The following is an 18,525-nucleotide window of genomic DNA, read 5'->3' on the forward strand; positions in this document are numbered from 1 at the left end:
TGGAAGTTCAGTTGCTGAACTACCCACTTCCTATCCTGTGACCCAGTCAGATACATCCTTCTTTCTGCAATATATACTTGTTTTCCATTTGTTCTGTTCTTCTAGAGAACCCTGATTAATACAGCACCAGACCTTAAAGAATGACATGAAAATTGAAAAATGCATTTACTATAAACTGCTGAACCAAGAATTTTATTTGAACATCTGAATGAATGATTGCAATGGTTACATTTTACCTCTTCGTCTTTGATTTTACTATTTGCATTCTATGCTGTTTAATCTTTGTCGTCAACCTGATTGATTTCAGAATCACCAAGGAAAGACACAACTGTGTATCAATAAGGGTGTTTCCAGAAAGAGTTACCTAAGAGGGAAGACTATCCCTGACTGTGGAATCCTGCTCGGGTCCTAGACTGAATATGAAGTGTGCATTGAGCACACACATTCTCCTTTCTTTGCTTCCTGACTGTAGAAGGATGTGACCAGCTGCCTTGTGCTTCTGCTCTAAATCCTTGCCTGTCATGATGGACTGTTCCCTCAAACTGTGAGCCCAAATCAACCTTTCCTTCCTTCAGTTGTTTTTAATAGTATTTGCCACAGTGGTGAGAAAAATAACTAATACAAATCTTATAATAGGGGAAATAAACCTATTAGGCATTCTTCAAGCTTATTTTACCTTAAGAGTCTTACAGATCTTGGTTCTTTAAACTCAAAAATAATAAATAGCCCATCCCCTACTGGCCTGTCCTCTCTCATCACTGTCTCTGTAAGCCTCTCTAACAGGCTGGCTCCTATTCCTTAAACTCAAATCCCAGGACTACCTTCCCAAACAAAATTAACCATTCACCCTACCATAGATCCCTAAGTTATCAACCAGCCACAGTATCAGGCAGACAGACCTGCTCAGCCAGGACTCTGAACCAAAATTAAATTTAAAAAAAGCAGAGTAGAAGTTCCTGTTGAACACATAACCAACAAAGAACATCCATATGCCCAGACGGCAACACAAAAACACAAATAATATGAAAAACCAGGAAAATATGTCCCCAAGAAAACCCACCAGTCATACAGAAGGCCAGAACATTGAGAACCACCCCATAGAACCCCAGGATGCAGAATTTAAAAGAACAATCAGAAACATGATCAAAGAATTACAAGAAAACACAACTCCAAGGACTCTAAGAAGAAAGGAATAAACTTTTGATGGAAGCTCAAGAATATACAAATATGTGGATTAATGAAATATCACAAAGAATTCATAGTTTGAAAAGCAAACTCACTAAAGAGATAAAAATAGGGAAGAAAACCCAAATGGAAATGTACATGGGACTGAAAGACTCAATACACCAAGTAGAAAAAATAAGAGAAAGTCTCACAAGCAGAATAAATGAAAAGGAAAACAGAATATCAAGACTGGAGGATAAAGTTGAAGCTATGGACTCCTTAAGCAGACTATGCAAAATTCAAAAAAACACTGGAATGGAATACTAAGGAAAATGTGGGGCAACATGAAACGACCAAGTCTATGTATTATAGGCATACAAGAAGGAGAAGAAAGTCAAACCAATGGCATTGAACATGTCTTCAATAGGATTATAGAAGAAAACTTCCCTAAACTAAGGAAAGATATACCAATAAAGATTCAAGAAGCACAAAAAAACACCATTAAGACATGATCAGAACAGAAAGTCCCCACGACATATTGTAGTAAAAGTATTAAATGTACAGATCAAAGATAGGGTACTGAAAGCTGCTAGAGGAAAAAAAAGTTACATATAAAGGAAAACCCATCAGAATAACAGCTGACTTTTCAATGCAAACTATGAAAGCCAGAAGAGCCTGGAAAAAAAGTATTCCCAGTTCTAAACAACCATGGATGCCAACCATGAATACTTTATCCAGCAAAACTATATACCTAGGTCGAAGGGGAACATAAAATTTTCCATGGCACAAATAGGCTGAACGAATTCATGTCTTCCAAACCAGCACTACAAAGAGTACTTGAAGCAATACAAAGGAGTAAAGAAAGGATGAGTATGCCCAAAAGGCTACAGAAAGAAAATAAATAAAGATATATCAATAGAAACACAAAATAGGGTCACAAACACAAAGAAATTAAAATTACAGTACACAATCCATACCTTTCAATATTAACACTAAATATGCATGGCCTCAACTCCCCTGTCAAAAGACACAATCTGGTGCAATGGATCAAGAAAGTAAACCCATCCTTTTGTTGTCTTCAAGAAACTCATCTCACCTTCAAAGATAGACACTATCTTAGAATGAAAGGATGGAAAAAATATTCTAAGCAAATAACCCTAAGAATCAAGCAGGTGTTGCAATTTTAATATCTGACAAAATAGACTTCAATTTAAAATTCATCAGGAGAGATAAGGAGGGTTACTTCATTCTAATCAAAGGAACAATTGACCAAGAAGATATTACAGTCTTGAACATTTATGTCCCAAACTCTGGAGTAGAGTACCCAATTTCATAAAATCAGTAGTCCAGGACTATAAAACAGATATTGGCACAAACTCAGTGATAGTGGGTGACTTTATACCCCACTTTCTTCAATAGACAGGTCAACTGGACAAAGAATAAACAGAGAGACAGCTTAGTTAAATTACATATTATATGAAATGGACCTAACAGATACATACAGAATATTCTACCCAAACACCAAAGAATACACTTTCTACTCGGCAGCTCATGCAAATTATTCTAAAATTGACCACATTCTGGGGAACAAAACAAATCTCAACAAATACAAAAAAAGTGAAATAATTCCATGCCGTCTATCAGACCACAGTGCAATAAAGCTTATAATCAAATGCAAAAGACGCTCGAGTAAATACACAGTCTCATGGAGATTAAACAAGAGACTCCTGAATCAAGAATGGGTCAAAGAAGAAATTAAGAAAGAAATAAAAGTATTCCTGGAACAAAATGAAAATTAGAACACAACACAACAAAACCTCTGGGACACCCTAAAAGAAGTCCTAAGAGGTAAGTTTATAGCTCCTAGTGCCTACACTAAAAAATCAGAAAGAGCACATGCAAATGACTTGACAATACAACTCAAGGCTCTGGAAAGGCTAGAACAAACAAACCCCAAACCTAGTAGATGAGAAGAAACAAAACTCAGAGTAGAAATTAATGAAATAGAAACAAAAAAAATACAAAAAATTAATGAATCTAAGGGTTGATTCTTTGAAAGCTTAAACAAGATAGACAGACCCTTAGCCCAGTTAACCAAAAGAAAGAAAGAGCAAATCCAAATTAACAAAATCAGAGCTGAAAGGGGAAACATCATAACAGACACCAAAAATTCCAAAACATTGTAAGGAAATAGTTCAAAAATCTATACTCCATTAAATTTGAAAACCTAAAAGAAATGGATGAATTCCTAAAATTATAGCCACCACCAAAGTTAAACAAAGAGGAGATCAACAGTCTAAACAGACCCTTAACAAATAAGGAAACTGAAACAGTAATACAAAACCTCCCAACTTAAAAAAAAAAAAAAAAAAAAACCCAGGCCCAGATGGATTCACAGCAGAATTCTGCCAGGCATTCAAATAAAGTCTACAACCAATAGTTCTTAAATTATTCAAAAAGATAGAAACAGAGGGAGAACTTGCAAACTCCTTGTAAGAAGCCAGCATCACTCTAATACCAAAACCAGGTAAAGATACAACAACAACAACAAAAGAAAACTGTAGACCCATATCTTTAATAGATGCAAAGATACTCAACAAAATACTTCCAAACCACATACAGTCACACATCAAAAAGATCATCCACCATGAGCAAGTTGGCTTTATTCCAGAGATGCAGTAAGTCAGTAAATGTAATAAAACATGTAACTCAGACTTAAACACAAAAACACATGGTCATCTCAATAGATGCAGAAAAGGCATTTGACAAAATCCAGCATGCATTTATATTAAAAGTCCTAGAAGGAGTTGGTCTTGAGGGAACATACCTCAACATAATTAAAGCTGTATACAACAAAACCATTGCCAACATCATCATAAGTGGAGAAAAACTGGAAGCATTCCCATTAAAATCAGGAACCAGACAGAGCTGTCCACTATCACCACACCTTTTTAATATAGTGCTTAAAACTGTTGCTAGAGCAATAAGACAAGAGAAAGAAATTAAAGGAGTACTAATTGGAAAAGAAGAGGTCAAACTATCCCTATTTGCAGATGATATGATATTATACATACCAGATCCAAAAAATTCCACTAAAAAGCTGTTAGAATTGATTAATGCTTTCAACAAAGTGGCAAGATACAAAATCAATTTACAAAAAACAATTGCCTTTCTATGTACCTGTTGGGAGCCTGGGAGCCTGAGGTTCAACTGAGTCTCAGCTACCTCTCAAAACTGCTGACAGGCCTAAGCTGGCAACTTTCCATTCTGCCTGCGGCCTTGGCCCAAAACCTTGGCAGGCAGCCGGGGCCCACGGCCTTGGCTTGCAGCCAGGGCTCACAACCTTGGCCCAAAACCTTGGCTTGAAGCCAGGGCCAGATAGCCTTGCTAGATAGCCTTGGCCCACAGCCTTGCTCTCCTTTCCAGCATACAGTTCTATTCTTATATAATCAGAGATTCCTCCCTTAATATGCGTCAGAGCCCCTCATGCTCTGACTGATGTAATGGTTTGCAGTCTGTGTCCCTTTGTTCTCATGCTCTATAAAAACTCATGCTTGGGCTTCAATAAACGAGACTTGATCAGACTCCTGTCTTGTCTCCATTTCTCTTGTCGCTTGCTCCATCCACGGCCCCGCCCCCCAATCCAGGTACCCAGATGGAAGTTCTACAGGTCGGAACCGAGTTGCATTGCGGAGTAGCTACCCGCAGGTGGCATCCAGCATGGGCCTGGATACAGGGGGATAACGTGAGGATCCGATGATAAAGATAAGAAGAAGGGGTGCACACCCGATGAAAAAATAGCTCAGAGACGTTGTGGTAGCCTGCTGTGACTGAGCCAACAGGTAAGTTGGTCGTTTAATCATGGGGCAAGAATTGAGTCAGCATCAGAAATATGTAATACAGTTAAAAGAAGCTTTACAGGCAAGAGGAGTAAAGGTTACAACTGAGGATTTATTTCATTTCTTTGATTTTGTGAAAGACATCTGCCCATGGTTTCCCCAAGAGGGGGTTATTGATGTAAATAGATGGAGAAGAGTGGGAGATGCATTACAAGAATTTTATAAGGTGTTTGGACCAGAAAAGGTCCTGGTTACTGCTTTTTCTTATTGGAATATACCAATAACAAGCAATCAGAAAAGGCACTAGAAGAAACCCTCCCATTCTCAATAGTCTCAAAAAATATTTAGGAATAAACCTAACCAAAGACATTAAAGATCTCTACAGTGAAAATTTCAAAACTCTAAAGAAAGAGTTTGAGTAAGACACTAGGAGATGGAAAGACCTACAATGCTCATGGATTGGTAGAATCAATGTTTTGAAAATGACCATCTTACCAAAGACAATTTATTGATTCAATGCAATCCCAATCAAAATACCCTTGACATTCTTCAAAGAGCTTGGCAAAATAATCCTAAAATTCATATGGAATCACAAAAGACCTTGGATAGCCAAAACAATCTTGGGCAAAAAGAACAATGCTGGGGGGATCACCATACCAGATCTCAGATTATATTACAGAGCTATAGTCATAAAACCAGCATGGTACTGGCACAAAAAAATAGACATGTAGTTTAATGGAACACAATAGAAGACCCAAAAATGAATTCATCCAATTTTAGCCATCTGATATTCGAAAAAGGTGCTATGAACACACAGTGGAGGAAAGATAGCAACTTCAACAAGTGGTGCTGGCAAAACTGGATCACCATTTTCAGAAAAATGAAACTTGACCCTGATCTTTCACCCTACACAAAATTCAACTTCAAATGGATCAAAGATCTCAATATAAAAACGTGAAACTCGGAAACTGCTAGAGGAAAACATTGGCATCACCCTTAAGATACAAGCATAGAAAAGGACTTTCTAAATCGGACAACAGGTGCTCAGGCACTAAGGTCAAAAATCAACAAGTGGGACCTCATTAAATTACAAAGTTTCTGTACAGCAAAAGAAACAACTAAGGAAGGAAAGAGGAAACCCACTGAGTGGGAGAAAATCTTCACCAGATACACATCTGACAGAGGATTAATATCCAGAATATACAAAGAACTCAAAAAAGAAAGAAATAAGAAGACAAATGACCCAATAAAAGATGCATGATACATTAGCCTCCCTTTTCCAAAATTTCTTCCCATTCCCTCCCAACTTCATGCCCCTTTCCCTCTTTTTTTTTTCTTTTTAAATAACCCATTAAATCCAATTAGTGCTGCCTGCACGGGCATAGGGCCATCCAGTGGGGCTTGGGAAACCTACTAGATATCAACCACACATCTGAAGAAAACCAACTCTCCCTCTCCCAGAAGTCATCAATTGTCACTACCTCCTCAGCAAGTGGTGGGACCTGGTGAGCCTCTCCCCCCACCCCTGTCCACGTTGGAATGTTAACTGGCTTGATCTGGTGTAGCTTTTGCACAGGCAACCACAACAGCTTTGAGTTCATGAGTGTAGTATTTCTGTCATGTCCAAACGACATTTTTGCCCCATCCTCTGGCTCTTACAATCTTTCTGTGACCTCTTTTGAGAAGTACCCTGAGCCTTGCAGAGGAGGGGGTGTGATATGATCATTCCATTCGAAACTCAGCACCCCACAGTAACTTATTCTCTGCATGTTGACCAGCTGTGAATATATTTTTTGAGTTGTAGTTTTTCTAATAAATCTTAAATACAAGTGCCTTTGATGCAATACAGAATCTACAAGTGTTTTCTCGAATTTTTTCAAGGTTTTTATGGCTCTTCTCTCATCTCTTTGACTTAGTGAAATGAGAATCTGAATGTGAAGATAATGCTACTCTCTTTCATTATGGTATTAAAGTTTTATGACTGGCACTTCTTTAAGGAACTTTCCTTAAATCACTAGTGGCTTGTAAAACATGACAGGTAAAATCACAAAGGAGTAATCAATCCAGTGTAACAATAAGACGTTAGCATCCCGAAGCAAGAGCTTTCAGAGTTAGAGATGGTCCTCACAGGACAATGGCCACTTAATTATATGAAACAAGTTCAATTAGAACTTCCTCCAGGAATATTAAAGCAAATTGAACTTTTAACCCCCCCAAAAGAAAACAACAACAACAACAAAACAAAGATGGGTGATAGACCTAAACAGAGAGTTCTCAAGCAAAGAAATAAAAATGGCTAAGAAGCACCTTAAAAAGTGCTCAGCATCCTTAGTAATTAGAAAAATGCAAATCAAAACCACTGTAAGATTTCATCTTATCTCAGTTAGATTGGCCAAGATCAAGAAAATGGAAGACTCCAAATGCTGGAGAGGATGTGGAGAAAGAGGAATACTCATTCACTCCTGGTGGGAATGCAAACTCGTGCAACCTCGATGGAAAGCAGTGTGGAGAACACTCAAAAAACTAAAAATGAACCTACCATATGAACCAGTGATACCACTCCTTGGCATATTATACACAAAGGACTCATCCTAGTGTAGAGATACCTGTATATCCATGTGTGTTGCTGCTCTTTTCACAATAGCTAAGAAATGGAACCAGCCTAAATGTCCCTCAATTAATGAAAATGTGGTACATCTACTCAATGGAGTTCTACTCAGCAGTAAGAAAAGATGAAATTATGAAATTTGCAGGTAAATGGGTGGAGCTAGAGAGTGTTATACCAAGTGAAGTGACAGAAATGCAGAAAAGCAAGCGACGTATGTTTTCCTTCATTTGTGGATTGTAGCACCAACCCCTTACATGTGAGTATATGGATTCTGATGTGACACCAGGAGCCAGGTAAAGGCAAAAGATATATGGAGGTAAAGAAAAAGAAACAACCTGAAAGGGCCATAGTAGGAAACAGATGCTACCTGAGGGACAAGTGAAGTGACAGAAATGCAGAAAAGCAAGCGACGTATGTTTTCCTTCATTTGTGGATTGTAGCACCAACCCCTTACATGTGAGTATATGGATTCTGATGTGACACCAGGAGCCAGGTAAAGGCAAAAGATATATGGAGGTAAAGAAAAAGAAACAACCTGAAAGGGCCATAGTAGGAAACAGATGCTACCTGAGGGAGGTGGAAAAATTATGAGTAATCACCAGGGAGGAGAGGAGGGAGGGACATACAAGGGACCATGGTGTGGGGGGAGGGAGGGATGTCAGGCAAGGAAAGATGGTGGGAGTTGAGAGGTATTGGGCAGGACGGGAATAATGGGGGCACTGTGACTAGGAAGGGAGGGAGGCTGAATGGGAGAAAAAGGAGTAGAGATGAGTGAATCTCAGGGGTGTAGGAAATCTAGAGGGAAAATGATGCCCTAGAAACCCTATGAGAAATGTGCAGAGTGTCTGAACATTAATACATATGTATACCTAGGAGCTGCATGGTAGGGAATGCAGTATGAGATAGAAGAGACCTCCCTTAGAGTGACAAATCTATGCCCTACAGCAGTCATCAAAGAAACTTCTTTATGCAATAGATGGAGGCTACCACAGAGTTCCACATCTGGTCAGCCATAGGGAACATATACCTGGGAGATGCCTGTTACTAGGTGACACATCTGCAGTTGAATTCCTACAACCAAGACTCATGGAACATAGTGGAATAAGGGGTAGAGAGAAGTCTAATGCACCCCTCAACTCTCACCAGTGAGGCTTCCATGTATATCAGAGTATGATACACACAGAAGGCCTCGACTGGCCAAGTTTTGGAGAATAAGAGACTGTGGAGTGTACGATGGGACTCCTATATGGAACCTCACTCATCCATGGCTCAGGGACCATTTGGAAGAGAGACAGAAAGATTGTAAGAGCCAGGGATGGTTCATGAACATATGAAGTGGAGGCTTCCAGGCCAATGGAGGCTTGCTCTCATGTGCGCCTGAGGCAGTGGTGGCATCCAGCGTGGAACCTATGCCTCAGTTCAATTAAACAAGGGCACAAAGGGGAGGTGAGCAGTAGGTGGTGGGTCAGCACTAGATTGAGAACTATTTGAGATTGGTTGCTGCTGGGTGAGGGAGAGTATGACTTACATACAACCACTGGATGGGCTGACTAGAGTCCAGTGGATGCATTTACACGGAAGGACATTTGGGCACAAACACCTGAATGAATAGGACTCAGCACGTATGACAAAGTGCATGGGGTGTGGTGGGGGAGGGGAAGGCATGGATGGAGGAGGGGGTCTGGATGTGAGTGGGAAATATTGTATGAAACCTCAGCACGTATGACAAAGTGCATGGGGTGTGGTGGGGGAGGGGAAGACATGGACGGAGGAGGGGGTCTGGATGTGAGTGGGAAATATTGTATGAAATTTTAAAAGCTCAATAAAAAATTTAAAAAATTAAATAAAATGAAAAATGAGTGATCAGTGTCTGCAGATATGGCTTATGTCTATTTCTCCTTGTGCAAAGACTGATAACAACACCACATTCCTTTCAACAAACTGAATTTAGTTCAACAAAGGCTATGTGCAATCCTACGCTATGCTAGGCACTATATTAGGCACTAGAGAGAGAGAGTCAGAGAAGATAAGCTCTTCAGCTTATGGATACATGGAAATGTTTGACATTAACAGAGGATGACAGAAAGTCAGAAAAGGAGGAAAGCCGACTCTGAAGGCTGACTCTGTCAGAGTGTGCTATGGGTGGTCTTAGTATTTTATCCTGTATGTTAAAGGTCACAGAATGGAAGACCGTATACCTATGACATGGATCTTTATGATATCTGGGGTCTTTTAAACATGAATTTGATGAATATGTAAAATGATTTCACTTACAAATTTCAATGTCTACATTATAGAAAAATGCTCAACCTACATTTTCACATATTTTCAATTAACTGGAGCTAAGGTTAGCAGCCTTCAAAATTCCAGGCATGCTAAAATTTGCCACAGTCCTACTGAGTTGTTATTAATTTCACTTGGCCTACTGTATTCATTTTTATTATGTACTTTACCCCAGCTGGCTTCGAAGACAGTGTTGTGCTTCCTCCATTACTCAGCCCTTAGCAAGCACATAAAACTACAGCTACCAGAAACTAATAACAGTAACTAGCGTGTATTTAATTCCAAGTGTCAGAAAGTATACTGTTTACTGAACTTAGTTAACTCCCTTATGTAAATAATCATGTTATTACCCTCATTTGGTACATAAGCAGTTTGAGATTTAGAAATGTTAAAAAGCTGTCAAAGTGGGACCATGTTCAATACGACTCTTAAAACACTATTGTAGTACTTACTGGAGGCACAATCCTTCTAAACAGTGATAAAAGGAGGAAAAGATTAAAAACAGGAAGAACCAGGGTAGAGTACATATACTGAGGTTTGCAGTGTTTTATGTTACACATTTCTCTCCTCAAAGAGAAAGTCATTTCAGCCTAATTCAAGTTTACTGAAAGAAAACCTGTGGCTAATTGGTTGAGGACTTGTGCAGCTCTATCTGCCACTCAGCCGTCAGTATCAGTCTAAACTTGAACAAACCAGTAACTGATGGACAGCTCATGAACAGAGACATTCAAACTCTGTCAATGACATGTTTGAAAAGACTTTCTCATGAAAGAACGAAAAAATAGACGCAATATTAGTAAATGTTTGGACAGGTTACAAAATAAATTCCTTAATCACTACTTTAGTCTATAAGATAAGGAATAATTTTTTATGAAAACCTTAGAAGGAGACAGATTTTATGAGTATAGCAAAAAGTATTACATCTCTAAAACATAAGCAGAAGACTGCTGAAATAAACATTAGAATGACATGAAATCACACATTTAAATGATGGAAAAGATGTCAAGGCAACTGAACATGTAGTGGCATGAATAAAATAATCACTGGAAATAGGAAAAAAAATTGGATCAAGAGTCAAAAATTCTACTTCCTAAATAGTAGATTACTGCAATCTTAAGGATTATAACAAAATTCTCAGATGTAAGTTTCATTTGAAGAGCTTATTCTTTTAGGAATTCTGTCAGTTAAATGAATAAGTGCACTAGAGGTAGAGACACAAGACAGACACTTCAGTATCCTCATGAGTCTATAGACAGAACAACTTAGCAATTCCAGGACTTATTAAAGGCCCAAGGTTCTCTACCTGGATCTTTGGGCATAAACCCATGGTCCCAGCAGTTGATCAACTTAAGGGCTGAAACCTAGCTTTGAATCATTCCATAATTGATATTGGATTGAACTTTGATGCATCCTGGGTTTCTAGCTCTCTAAGCAGCAATCCCTCTGGGCTCAATATATGTTATTAGAGTTTTCAGTGATCTTATAAATGTGACAGAAAGTGTTCAGCAAGATGACATGATTATAAAATCAAAAGGAGTAACAGACAAGATAATAGATTCAGAGGTGACTCACATAATAAACTTCTCATACATTGATTTAAACAAACAGAAAAAAAACAAAGAAAAGTTGTTAATTTGTTCAAGAGTACAAGACAGAGGGTAGGGTTTCTGAACTATGGAAAGCAACCAAAATGAAGTTCTAGACACAAAAACACATAATAGCTAAAAGCATGTTATATCCTAAAAACAATATTAGATGAAGACAAAACTGTAATTCTTTAACTACAAGGTAATTAAAAGAAAATATCTAAATAAATCATGTAAACAAAAACAATGGAAAATATTAAAAGTAACATATATAGATAATTTCATAAGAAAGCTAACAAGATCATACTATGCACATGTAATTAGAGTCCTGGGAGGAAAGAAGGGCAGGAAGGGAAATAATAATCAAATAAATAAATTCCTTCAAAAGGCAAAAGAAATTAAGTTGCAAGTTCAATGATGCTCTAAATTTTCACAGGATGACTATAAAGAAAATTACATTTAAGAACATAGTGATATAATTATTAAAAATGAAAAGCAGTAACTAAAATCATGAGCACAAAGAGGTGAGAGTAAAATCCTACCTTCATGTGTGCAATCAGAAGACAGTGGGTCTATCAACAGAGATAGTAGAATCAGAAGACAGGAGATGGGTATCTTCGAAGCCCTAAAAGAAAACGACAGCAAATGTAAAATTCTAGAAGTGACACCACAGTCATGTGTGATCATGGGTTCATTAGTCATTAGTCTATCATGATGTCTTATTTGAGAAAAAAAAGTATGGATCTTAGTTAATGGTCCTGAGATGACAACCAGATACCAGGTGCAGTTTTACTTTAGAAACCCCAAATTCACCAGTTCTGAATTGAGATCTGGGATAATTCCTGAGTGGGTTGCTGGTTTCCTGGAGGATGAATGATTTGAAAGGCTAATATGGAAAGTGATATCCATATTGACAAGAATAGATTTGACTTAAGGTTCTATTTATATTAAATCACTTAATGTGTAAATATGAAATCCAAAATTATATTTGAATATGAATAATTATACTGAATATTAATTTATGGGGATTATGTGTTAATGCACTGTGTAATATTAATGAGGTAGAGTACTTTATTATATGCATGGATTAGTTAAATTAATATGATTACACATGTACATATGTCTTAACTAGCATTAATACTAGTGATATATAATTAATGAAAAAGTTTTTAATGTATGACATAGGTAGTTAATGGAAGTGGAGGGAGGTCTTACATACTGACATAATACTTGAAAATTTAAAAATCATTTCAAGTAGAATAATCAGCGAATTTTAATACAGAATTTCAGTATTAAATGTTTATGATAGGGCTAATACCTCTTCCTTGATACTACTAGGGAGACTAGTTTTTCTGTTTTCATTTCCAATACCAATACCAGATTATACAACAAGGACCTTTTGGATTCTTTATTTAAATGTATAGATTCTGAGTAGGCTTTTAAGGTATATTACTATTAAAATAATTGTGGATAAAGGATTGAGGCTATTTGGGCAATAATAATGATAGATTGATATTTAACGAGGTGACTGCAATTCATGTCACTGTAAAATTCTGCTATTAAAAATCAGAATAGGCACTGGTTAAGAGTTCATAACATGACATTGTCTTGTTTTGAACCTTGAGGGGATAGGATAATGGCTCAAATAAGAACTGAAAATGTAAAAAGAAGCTTCACTGATAAGTGGTGAGAGGTACATGTGTCTGTAAATGTAAGAATATGTATTTCGAATATAGTAAGAAATTATTTTGGTCTAGGGAAGTGACAGAAGTAGGCTCTTCTCTAGGATCTATGACCATGTGTGCTTGGCTGTGTTTTCAGGGCCATCCACAAATTCCCTTTCATTGATTGGGCCTTAAGTCCAATTAGACAATCTTTGATTACCCCCAAGATAAAAGGCCACTATTCCACCACTAGAAATCATTTTTTGGGGTGGTCATTGTTGTGGTTTGTAGGCTTTGCAGCTGAGTAAGAACATTGCTTTGTTTTCTCCCTTGGTAGTTTGCATAGAATCTTCAGGGAAGAGGCTTCCCGGTCATTTCCAGCTCAATTACTCCGAGTCCTGTGTCCAAAGTATGTTATGTCTTCAGAAATAGGGTCTTACCTTCAGGTTTGGGGAGGCAATCAAGGACTTTAGCAATAGCCACAGGAATATTATGGGAGTCCCTTGGACTGCCCTGACTAACAACGCGAAGGGAGATTTCCCTTGCCTGGCACTGTGATGTTGTTATTCAGCCTTCAGTTATACACCTGCACTCACATTTATATTATATGTATATTTTCCAATAGGCTTATTACATACTACTTTTCCCTTTGGCTTTATATACCACCTGAGCATTATTTATGTCTCCTTTCTCTGTGTCTCTATAGTGCTCCCTCCTTTCTCTCCAGTTAAAGTACCCCCATTTTTCCTATCTCCCCCTTGATAACACCCATCTTCTGCTATTTCCCTCTCTTGAGCTCCTTTTTCCTCTCTCCCCCTGATGGTTCTTTTCCATTTCCTCACTCCTGCGGTTCCATGCGAATATATACTCACATCTAGGATCCAAAAATGAAAAAGAACACACATCACTTGTTTTTCTGAGTCTGGATTACTTCACTTAGCATAACAATTTCTAATTCCATCCATTTACCTGCAAATTTCAGGATTTCATTTTTCTTTATAACTAACTAGAACTCCATCATCTAAACATACCACATTTTCAATTTCCATTCATCATTTGAGGCACATTTAGGTTGTTTCCATTTTCTAGCTATTATAAAAGAGTAGAATACTTTTCCACCCTTAAATGTCATTTTATATATATATATATATATGATCCATACATTATATACATATACATATTGGATCCAACCTCAATGTGAGTTACAGGTAAACAATGGATGCTGAAGGAGGGGTAGTCAGTTTTGCCGGGGACTAACTCCCGGAGAATTTATCTAGAGACAAGTGGGCAGATCTAAAGACAGGTACACATGAGTACCCCTAAATATACTCAATGTATTATATATGTGTGTGCATGGTGTGTGTGTAATAATAATAAAGAAACAAATAATTGGGAGGGAGTCAAGGTACATGGGAGGAAATGGAGGGGGACTGGGAGGGGTAGAAATAATGGAAATACAATACTCATATATGAAATTCCCAAAAGTACAAAAGAAAAAGGAATGTTCAATACATTTCATTTTCATTTGTCAAAAATAAAAAAAAGAAATAAGAATTGAAAATGTAAAAGTAATGACTGCACCTAGATTGTCTAAGATTAAACATAGAATTGCATAGGGACCTTTCTGCCTGTTGATGTGGCCGAGGAAGCATCGCTGATGCCTCTTGTCTCCTGTGGTCATGTCTGAGTCTCCTATGAAGCCCAAACAGTTGCAGAAGCTCTTCTATGGAGGGCTGAGCTTTGAAACAACCAATGAGAGTCTGAGGACCAATTCTGAGGAATGGGGAACACTCCCCGACTATGACTGCGTGGTCATGAGAGCTCCAAACACCAAGCTATCCAGGGACTTTGGGTTTGTCACTTATGCCACAGTGGAGGAGGTGGATGCAGATATGAATGCAAGGCCACACAAAGTGGATGGACGAGCTGTAGATGGATGAGTTGTGGATGGACGAGTTGTGGAACCAGAGAGCAGTGTGATGAAAAGATTCTCAAAGACCAGGTGTGCACTTAAGTGTGAAAAAAAACTTTGTTGGTGGAATTAGAGAAGACACCGAAGAGCATCACCTATGAGATGATTTTGAACAATATGGGGAAAGTGAGATGGTTGAAATCATGATGGACAGGGACAGTGGAAAAAAAGCAGGACTTTGCTTTTGTTACCTTTGATACCATGATTCTGTGGATAAGATTGTCATTCAGAAATACCACACTGTGAGTGGTCACAACTGTGGAGTAAGAAAAGCCTTGTCAAAGCAGAGATGGCTAGTGCTTCCTCTAGCCAAAGAGGTCGAAGTGGTTCTGGAAATTTTGGTGGTGGTCACTGAGGTGGTTTTGGTGACAATGACAATTTTGATTGTGGAGGAAACTTCAGTGGTCATGGTGGCTTGGTGGCAGCCATGGTGATGGTGGATATGGCAGCAGTGGGGATGGCTGTAATGGATTTGGTAATGCTGGCAACTTTGGAAGTGGTGGAAGCTACAATGATTTTGGCAAGTACAACAATCAGTCTTCAAATTTTGGACCTATGAAGAGAGGAAACTTTGGAGGCAGAAGCTCTGGTCCTTATGGTGGTGGCCAATACTTTGCTAAACCACGAAACCAAGGTGGTTATGGTGGGTCCAGCAGCAGCAGTAGCTATGGCAGTGGCAGAAGGTTCTAGTTACCATTAGGAAAAAAAGTTTAGCAGGAGAGGAGAACCAGAGAAGTGACATGGAAGCCACAGATCACAACAGATTTGTGAACTCAGCCAAGCACAATGGTGGCAGGGCTGAGCTGCTACAAAGAAGACATGTTTTAGACAATACTCATGTGTATGGGCAGAAAACTCCAGGACTGTATTTGTGACTGAATGTGTAACAGGGTATTTTAGTTTCTGTTCTGTGGAAAGTGTAAAGCACTCCAAAAACAGTTTTAATGTAGACTTTTCACCCATGCTGTTGATTGCTAAATGTAATAGTCTGATCATTACATTAAATAAATGTGTCCTTTAAAAAAGAAAAAAACTCTTATTGTGCTGTGTAAAGTCAGTCTACCCTGAAGCCATCTTGGTATACCTCCCCAACAGTGTAAAGTTAGAATTCCTTCAGGGTGATTCCAGGTTCTATTTGAAATTTATTTATGATTGCTTGGGTGGACTAGCTGTTGTCTTCAGAAATCTTGGTGTGAACTGGCAGTTACTATTGTGACCTTAATGAGCATCACCATTGAAAGGGTCACACAAGCAATGTCACAAAATAATTTGTTTATATAAAAGTAATTGTTGGCACATTTATGCAATATCTAAATTGAATCATGGTGCCAGATAAAATGTTAGATGGGAACGAAGCTTGTGTATCTTCCATATCATGTATAATCAATAAATGATTTGATTCTCTTGAATGGAAAAACAAAAAAAATTGCATAAGGAAACAAAATATTACCATTAAATATATGGAGGTATATTTAGGGGATCTATTGGCTTATAATTATCCAGGTCACCTATTAGGTCAGGAGTAAATAGTACTATAGAGTGTAGAATAAAAAACATGGATAAATAATCAGGGTGTCCTTAACTGTATAATAAAGGTGAAAATGAATTTTGATTGAGTGTGAGTTTATTCCTAATGTAATATTTGACCTTATTTTATGAAGGAATCATAGGTGAATAATTACTAGAGCTGTAATAATAAGGTGTAAAGCAAAGAATTGGTATAAAGTAGCTTTATCAATGGACAGTCTTCAAATTCATTCTACTAAGGTTGTGCCAACAATGGGAATAGCAGATAAAAGATTAATGAACAGTTTTTCCTCAAAAAGATATTTATGGGACTGTAGAGGTGACTCAGTGTTTAGGAGCACTGGCTACTCTTGCACAGGACCTGAGTTCAGTACCCAGCACCCAAATGACTGCTAGCAATCATTTGTAACTCCAGTTTCAAGGAATTAGATGCCATTTTCTAACCTCTGATGGACTTGCACAACACAGGTGCACTTTCATACATGCAGGCAATATACTCATTCATACATGTAAAAAGTAAAATAAAAATAATAAATAAAATATTCTTTAAAAAGATATTTGTTCCTGGGGCCTGGAGAGATGGCTCAGCAGTTCAGAGCACTGCCTGCTCTTTTAGAGGACCCAGGTTTAGTTCCCAGCACCCACATGGCAGCTAATAACCATCTGTAACTCCAGTTCCAGGGGATTTGATGCCCTCTTCTGACCTCCACAGGCATTGCATAACACAGGTGCACTTACCTACATGCAGGCAATACACTGATATACATAAAATAAAAATAAAAATCTTTTAAAAAGGCATTTGTTCTCACACCAGAATGTAGCCCATAAATGCTGTTACTATTGCTGCAAAGAGTAGATAATAAAAGACTCCTCTACTAGGTCTCAAGTTTCTAATAAAGCATATGCAGCATATTGTAGTCCTTAGCCAACATGAAGAATTAAGCAGATCCAGTAATACAGACTCAATACTGAATGGTCCATCTACTGGAGTTCACACTTCAGCAGGTGTGAATAACGGATGAGAAAGCAGTTCTTGTGGCTATTATATTAACGTGTTGGTAAGAGAGGCTTGTAAATATTTGTGATACCAGGCAAATTCATAATAAGGACCTGAATTTCATTGTGCAGAAATATTGGAAGGAGCAGGCAGGTCAATAAATGAGTGTTCAGTAATTTTAATGTAAAGATAAGATGTTTGGCATTAGTCAGTGGGGTTTGTGCAGTTGAATGATAGTGATGACTTCTTATAACATCAGCTATGAGTTAATTCCATAGGGAAAGAATGGCATTTATAATTTATTATTGTTTCCATAACATTTTCTTCAAAACATTTGCTTATTCATAGGGGTTTTAGCAGTACTGCTAGTTGTGTAGAACTGTATTAATATTTGCCTGTTTCACTTATCTCTGAAGTATTTACCACTATACGAGATGCTTTTGATGCCACTATTTTCTTTTGTAAGATTCGTAAAGGCAGGGATTTCCCCCGTCGTCTGCCGCATCACCAGCACTTAGAGCAGTGAGTGACACAGAGTAATGCTCTGCGGATGTTTGTGGAATGCAGGATCAACTAAGATGTTCTAGAACACTAAGGGGAACAGTGAGGAAAAAAAAAACACAAAATTGCAACAGAAATAATAGGTCTGCAGCACAGAGAAAGGATGTGTGGCTAGAATGCAGCAATGATTCCCAGAGGAAAAAAAAATAACTGCTGTACAGAGAAATAGATTTTTTTAAAAAATTATTTAATAACCACATGATTAGAAACATTTCATTACAACAACAGCATTGACATATTCAATAACAATTTGCAGAGCTAAGATGCATTTCTTTCAAAATTGGCTGTAAATTTTTAGGTTTACAGTTGAATTAATACGATTAT

At 37.9% G+C, this 18,525-nt stretch overlaps 1 pseudogene; it reads left to right on the forward strand.

Moving 5' to 3' along the window:
- The first annotated feature begins 14,814 nt into the window (after nt 1-14,814).
- LOC103743930 lies at nt 14,815-15,813 on the forward strand (annotated as a pseudogene).
- The last annotated feature ends 2,712 nt before the right edge of the window (nt 15,814-18,525 follow it).

The sequence above is a fragment of the Nannospalax galili genome, unplaced genomic scaffold, assembly GCF_000622305.1.
Source record: "Nannospalax galili isolate Female #2095 unplaced genomic scaffold, S.galili_v1.0 scaffold380, whole genome shotgun sequence".
NCBI classification, from domain to species: Eukaryota; Metazoa; Chordata; class Mammalia; order Rodentia; family Spalacidae; genus Nannospalax; species Nannospalax galili.